Source organism: Nerophis lumbriciformis, linkage group LG09 (genome assembly GCF_033978685.3).
Source record: "Nerophis lumbriciformis linkage group LG09, RoL_Nlum_v2.1, whole genome shotgun sequence".
In the NCBI taxonomy this organism is placed as follows: domain Eukaryota; kingdom Metazoa; phylum Chordata; class Actinopteri; order Syngnathiformes; family Syngnathidae; genus Nerophis; species Nerophis lumbriciformis.
The window spans coordinates 16700942-16707500 of NC_084556.2; the positions used below are offsets into that span (position 1 = coordinate 16700942).

The 6559-nt window shown below is 36.1% G+C and overlaps 1 protein-coding gene across 2 annotated transcripts in view; it reads left to right on the forward strand.

Moving 5' to 3' along the window:
* The window catches only part of slc7a1a (solute carrier family 7 member 1a), a 51857-nt gene continuing 45298 nt past the window's right edge, over positions 1-6559 (forward strand). The window contains exons 1-3 of one of the 2 annotated variants that reach the window (XM_061962492.2): positions 1-193; positions 3776-3859; positions 4179-4232. The gene's annotated coding sequence lies outside the window, so the exon portion shown is untranslated. The remainder of the gene's footprint in view (positions 194-3775; positions 3860-4178; positions 4233-6559) is intronic. The other variant, XM_061962491.2, reaches the window with a different exon arrangement.

A 6559-nucleotide genomic window follows, 5' to 3' on the forward strand; every position in this document is an offset into this window, starting at 1 on the left:
GCCACTTTAAAGATATACGTGTGTGTCTGTGCGTGAATACGTTGAAAAAAAAGTGAGCTTGAAACCGAATCACTCGTTTCCTACCCGCCAAACGAGGTCGTAGTTTGGACTTTTTCATCCGTCGCTCGTGTGTTGTTTTCAAGGGGAAGCTAGCGGGAATTAGCCGCTGATGCTGCGGTGCTGCTCGGCAAAGGTAAGCAACGTGTTGCCTCACTACCATGTGCACGCCGACTACTCACTGCATGCACACAGGAGGATATTAGAGGAAATCATGCCTTTTTGGAACATTGTAACCTACTAAGTGGGCTTACACTAAAGGTGCAGGACTTTTAGGTGCACTTTTAAGTGTTATTGAGGATAAGAGCACAATGTTCTTGCTTGCAAACAACGCTCTTGTTCTTTAACATCATTTACATGTCAGCTCTTTAGAATTGATTGATTGATTGAGACTTTTATTAGTAGGTTGCACAGTGAAGTACATATTCCGTACAATTCACCACTAAATGGTAACACCCGAATAAGTTTTTCAACTTGTTTAAGTCAGGGTCATGATACAGATATATACTATCATCATAATACAGTCATCACACAAGATAATCATCAGGGTGTATACATTGGATTATTTACATTATTTACAATTCGAGGTGTGGGGGGGTTAGGTTTTGTTGTTATCATAAGTCATCAACAATTGAGAACAGAGAAATGGACATTGAAACAGTGTAGGTCTGACTTGGTACAATTTGTACAGCAAGTAGTGGACATAGAGAGAGAGAGAGAGATCAGAAGGCATAAGAAAAGTATCTACATTTGATTGTTTACATTTGATTTTTTACCATCCGGGGAGGGTGTTAGTTTAGGGTTGTAGTTACCTGGAGGTGTTCTTTTATTGCGGTTGTGAATAGATAGAGATGCCCTTTCTTTTATACCTGTTGGGAGCGCATTCCATATTGATGTGGCATAGAAAGAGAATGAGTTAAGACCTTTGTTAGATCGGAATCTGGGTTTAACATGGTTAGTGGAGCTCCCCCTGGTGTTGTGGTTATGGCGGTCATTTACGTTAAGGAAGTAGTTTGACACATACTTCAGTATCAGGGAGGTGTAGCGTATTTTATAGACTAGGCTCAGTGCAAGTTATTTTACTCTGTCCTCCACCCTGAGCCAGCCCACTTTGGAGAAGTGGGTAGGAGTGAGGTGTGATCTGGGGTGGAGGTCTAGAAGTAATCTGACTAGCTTGTTCTGGGATGTTTGGAGTTTAGATTTGAGGGTTTTGGAGGTGCTAGGGTACCAGGAGGTGCATGCGTAATCAAAAAAGGGTTGAACGAGAGTTCCCGCCAGAATCCTCATGGTGCTTTTGTTGACCAGAGAGGAGATTCTATAGAGAAATCTCGTTCGTTGGTTGACCTTTTTGATTACCTTGGTTGCCATTTTATCACAGGAAAGATTAGCCTCTAGAATGGAACCTAGGTAGGTGACCTCATCTTTCCTGGTGATAACAATGTCACCCACTTTTATAGTGAAGTCATTGACTTTCTTAAGGTTGATGTGGGACCCAAACAGGATCGATTCCGTTTTACCCAAGTGTATGTTGTCAGCGAGCCAGGTGTAAGTTCTACAGAGTTCAGCACTGAGGATTTTCTCCACCTGTGACTTGTCCTTGTCTGATACCAGCAGGGCCGAGTCATCCTGGGGGGGGGGGGGGGGTTACCCACATATGCGGTCCTCTCCAAGGTTTCTCATAGTCATTCACATCGACGTCCCACTGGGGTGAGTTTTTCCTTGCCCTTATGTGGGCTTTGTACCGAGGATGTCGTTGTGGCTTGTGCAGCCCTTTGAGACACTTGTGATTTAGGGCTATATAAATAAACATTGATTGATTGATTGATTGAAGAACAATTCACAGTCGCATGCTGATGACAAGTCGTTTATGTATATTAGGAACAGTATAGGCCCCAATATACTGCCTTAGGGGACTCCACAGCTCACTGAGAGGGGTGGGGGGAGACACGGTGCCGTTCACCTCTACCACCTGTTCCTTCCCCTCCAAGTAAGATTGCATCCAGCTCGATGAGGTTTTGTCAAATCCCATTGCTCTGAGCTTATCCAACAGTATAGTGTGGTCAACGGTGTCAAAGGCCTTCTGAAGATCCAGAACTTTATGAAGGGTACACATTATTTGTTTGCAAACTTTTAATACTCCAATTACTTCAAAAGTTGCATTTAAAGTCGAAATGCCAATTAAAAAAAATGAATAGCTGCAATAAATATTTCTAGATGTTAAATGAAAAGCATGCACCAGCAGGCACAATACATTGATACGTTGATTACACATAAATGTTCTTAAAACATGACTTTGAAATGTCGTTGCAAAATAGTTGTATTTTGTAAATTGAGTTTTTTTGATTGATTGAAACTTTCATTTGTAGATTGCACAGTGAAGTACATATTCCGTATAATTGACCACTAAATGGTAACACCCGAATACGTTTTTCAACTTGTTTAAGTCGAGGTCCACTTAAATTGCTACATGATACAGATATATACTATCAAATATATACTAACATCATAAAACAGTCATCACACAAGATAATCATCAGAGTATATACATTGAATTATTTACATTATTTACAATCCGGGGTGTGAGATATGGAGGGGGGGGGTAGGTTTGATTGGTATCAACACTTCAGTCATCAACAAACAGCATCAACAATTGCATCATCAGAGAAATGGATATTGAAACAGCATAGGACTGACTTGGTAGGATATGTACAGCAAGTAGTGGACATAGAGAGAGAGATCAGAAAGTAGAAGAAAAAGTGTCTACATTGTTTTATTGTTTACAATTGGTTATTTACAATCCAAAGCGGTATTATGTGGAAGGGAGGGTGTTAGTTTAGGGTTGTAGTTGCCTGGAGGTGTTCTTTTAGTGCGGTTTTGAAGGAGGATAGAGATGCCCTTTCTTTTACACCTGTTGGGAGTGCATTCCATATTGATGTGGCATAGAAAGACAACGTTGATCCAACGTTGGATCCACGTTGTTGGTTGGGAAATGACCAAATTTCAATGGTTAATCAACGTCACAACATTGAATAAGCGATGTCAAATAGCATGTTGTTTCAACGTTGTATTTGTATTGTAGAATATTGGTTGGGAAATGACCAAATTTCAATGGTCAAATCAACGTCACAACTAGACATTGAATAAACGTTGTCAAAAAGCATGTTGTTTCAACGTTGTGTTTGTATAGTAGAATATTGGTTGGGAAATGACCAAATTTCAATGGTCAAGTCAGCGTCACGGCATTGAATAAACGTTGTCAAAAAGCATGCTGTTTCAACGTTGTATTTGTATTGTAGAATATTGGTTGGGAAATGACCGAATTTCAATGGTCAAATCAGCGTCACAACATTGAATAAACGTTGTCAAAAAGCATGTTGTTTCAACGTTGTGTTTGTATTGTAGAATATTGGTTGGGAAATGACCCCTAAAATATTCTTAAGCCCCCCTAAATAATTTGGTGTTATATTTATTTTAGTTTTTTTAATTTTATTTTATTTACAAATACATGCCGACATATTCATTATAAAGTGGCCTGAATATGAGTTTAAATAAATAATCATAAAACCTGTCATTATTCACTCAGTTTCCCCTCACTTCATAGCGTAAGGTAGAGTGCCCCTTTAGTGCGTCGGTATCCAATCCATTCCACTTGTTCATATAGAAAATGCCCACATCACTCAAAATCCAGTCCGCATTTTCTCTGCGACCTTGCTTGCAGGTGTACGAAGCACATTAGCACACAGCACTGCAGAACAAGAACGTGAACGGATGCAAAATGGACATAAGAAACTTTTTCAAGAAAGTAAGTATTCATCACTGCTTGTAGTAAAATGTATTAGCTCCACTTTACACCAGGTCTGTGTTTGACAAAAAGTTATATTCCCGCTCTAAAACAATGCTGCTACTTAGTTAGCCTGAAATGTATCATGAATATCCTGGTTATTTATCAAGTTAAATGTGCACTCTTTTTTGCCATTTGCTATCTTTGGGGTTACTTCCTTTTGGAGCATCAGCTGTGTTTCTCACTTTACACATGGAGAACAGGTGCTGAGCTCATTCACATATGACTATCATCAGTAGATAATAATAATAATCACTCCACAACCCCTATTGACCTGTAGGAGTCAGGGCAGAGGAGCACAGAAAGTGAGAGGGGAGAGGCATCTACTGGAAAGGTGAGTAGGAGAATAATGATACATATAAATAAATATTAAAACATTTTTTTTTTTTAAATGGCTTATCAATAAGCCATTTGTTTTATTTATTTCTGGGTGGATCATGTTGACTATTGGTCCTCCTAATTGTCAATCATTCTGGTGATGTTACGTAAGGACATTATCTATCCATCTATATGCAGTATATATATATATATATATATATATATATATATATATATATATATATATATATATCAAATAAAACAAATGGCTTATCGATAAGCCATTTTTTATTTATTCATTTATTACAACGCCAAAATAGGCCTAAAAACGCCAATGGTTGTAATGCTGTAGCACTTTGAGATTTGGAATCAAATGTAAAGTAGATTACAAATATAATCTATTATATAAATATATATATATATATATATATATATATATATATATATATATATATATATATGAGTGATATATATTTATATAATATATATATATATATATATATATATATATATATATGAGTGATATATATTTATATAATAGATTATATTTGTAATCTACTTTACATTTGATTCCAAATCTCAAAGTGCTACAGCATTACAACCATTGGCGTTTTTAGGCCTATTTTGGCGTTGTAATAAATTAATAAATAAAAAATGGCTTATCGATAAGCCATTTGTTTTATTTGATATATATATATATATATATATATACTGTATATAGATGGATAGATAATGTCCTTACGTAACATCACCAGAATGATTGACAATTAGGAGGACCAATAGTCAACATGATCCACAACATCCTCTAGTATATCTTTAAGTCTTTCATATATATATATATATATATATATATATATATATATATATATATATATATATATATATATATATATATATATATATATATATATATATATATATAAAAATATATATATACATACAGTATATATATATATATATGTATATATATATATATATATATATATATATATATATATATATATATACACCATCTTTGTAGTCATTTTTCTCCTGCGTGGACTTCCATCTTCCTTTACAATGAGTGAAGCTGCACGAAACCTTGTGTCTGCAATTGTAAATAATTTAGTTTTTAAGTTTTGTGTTTCTTGTAGAATCTATATAAAGTAATATACATTAGCCTATTGTTAAAATAATGAAAAAAAACATAATTAAATATATTTGTTTTATTGTATTGTTACATTAATAGCTGTTGTGTTATTATAGGATGGCTTGTTAAACATTTCATAGGATTTTCAGAGGGAGGAAAAACCAAGACATTTAATATAAAATGTAAAATGAATAATTACATAAAAAGAAAAAGAAAAAAATGGTTAAAAGCCATCGTCCCGGGGAGCATTTCATTTTGTCCCGTGCATTTTTAAAAATAATAATAATAACAATGAATAATTTCTAAGTCTTTGTTAGCCGTTTGTGAAGTTTTGTGCTCGTGCGCTACGTTTGCTCGCATCCTGTGCATCTCCTAGGGGCTAAGCCCCCCCTGTCCTTAAAAGCTAGTGACGCCCCTGGTCAGAACCCAACACTGATTAAACGTTATCAGAAAGCATGTTGTTTCAACATTATGTTTGAGTTTGTGAAGTTTTGTGCTCGTGCGCTATGTTCGCTCGCATCCTCTGCATCTCCTAGGGGCTAAGACCCCCTGTCCTTAAAAGCTAGTGACGCCCCTGGTCAGAACCCAACACTGATTAAACGTTATCAGAAAGCATGTTGTTTCAACATTATTTTTGAGTTGCAGAACCTCAGGACCTAATTCAACAAGATCTCAACATTGTTTCAATGTCTTGTGCCTGCTGCGGACTTAAAAAAATAAAAATATTTTTTTTGTGATAAATTAAAAAAATGGTGACATGCAGTTTGTTTGCATGTATTTGTGTAACCCAAGGGTGTCCAAACTTTTTCCACTTAACGCTTCCATACGAAAAAGTTGGAAAAAGGTTAAAACTATTTTATATACCGTATATTAATTACAGAGGTTGATGTTATTATTAGTTAATAATATATGGAGTGAAATTACTATCCAAACTATTCCAAACACACACAAATGTATTTACTCACGCCCAACGATTTGCAAGTAAAAAACAGAATTTACTTTAATTAAAAAACAATACCAAAGTTGAAAAATAAATTTCTGCAGGTAAAACAAAATGATTCGCAAGTTCATCCATCCATCTCCTTCCGCTTATCCTAGGTCGGGTCGCGGGGGCAGCAGCCTAAGCAGGGAAGACCAGACTTCCCTCTCCCCAGCCATTTTGTCCAGCTCCTCCCGGGGGATCCCGAGGCGTTCCCAGGCCAGCCGGGAGACAT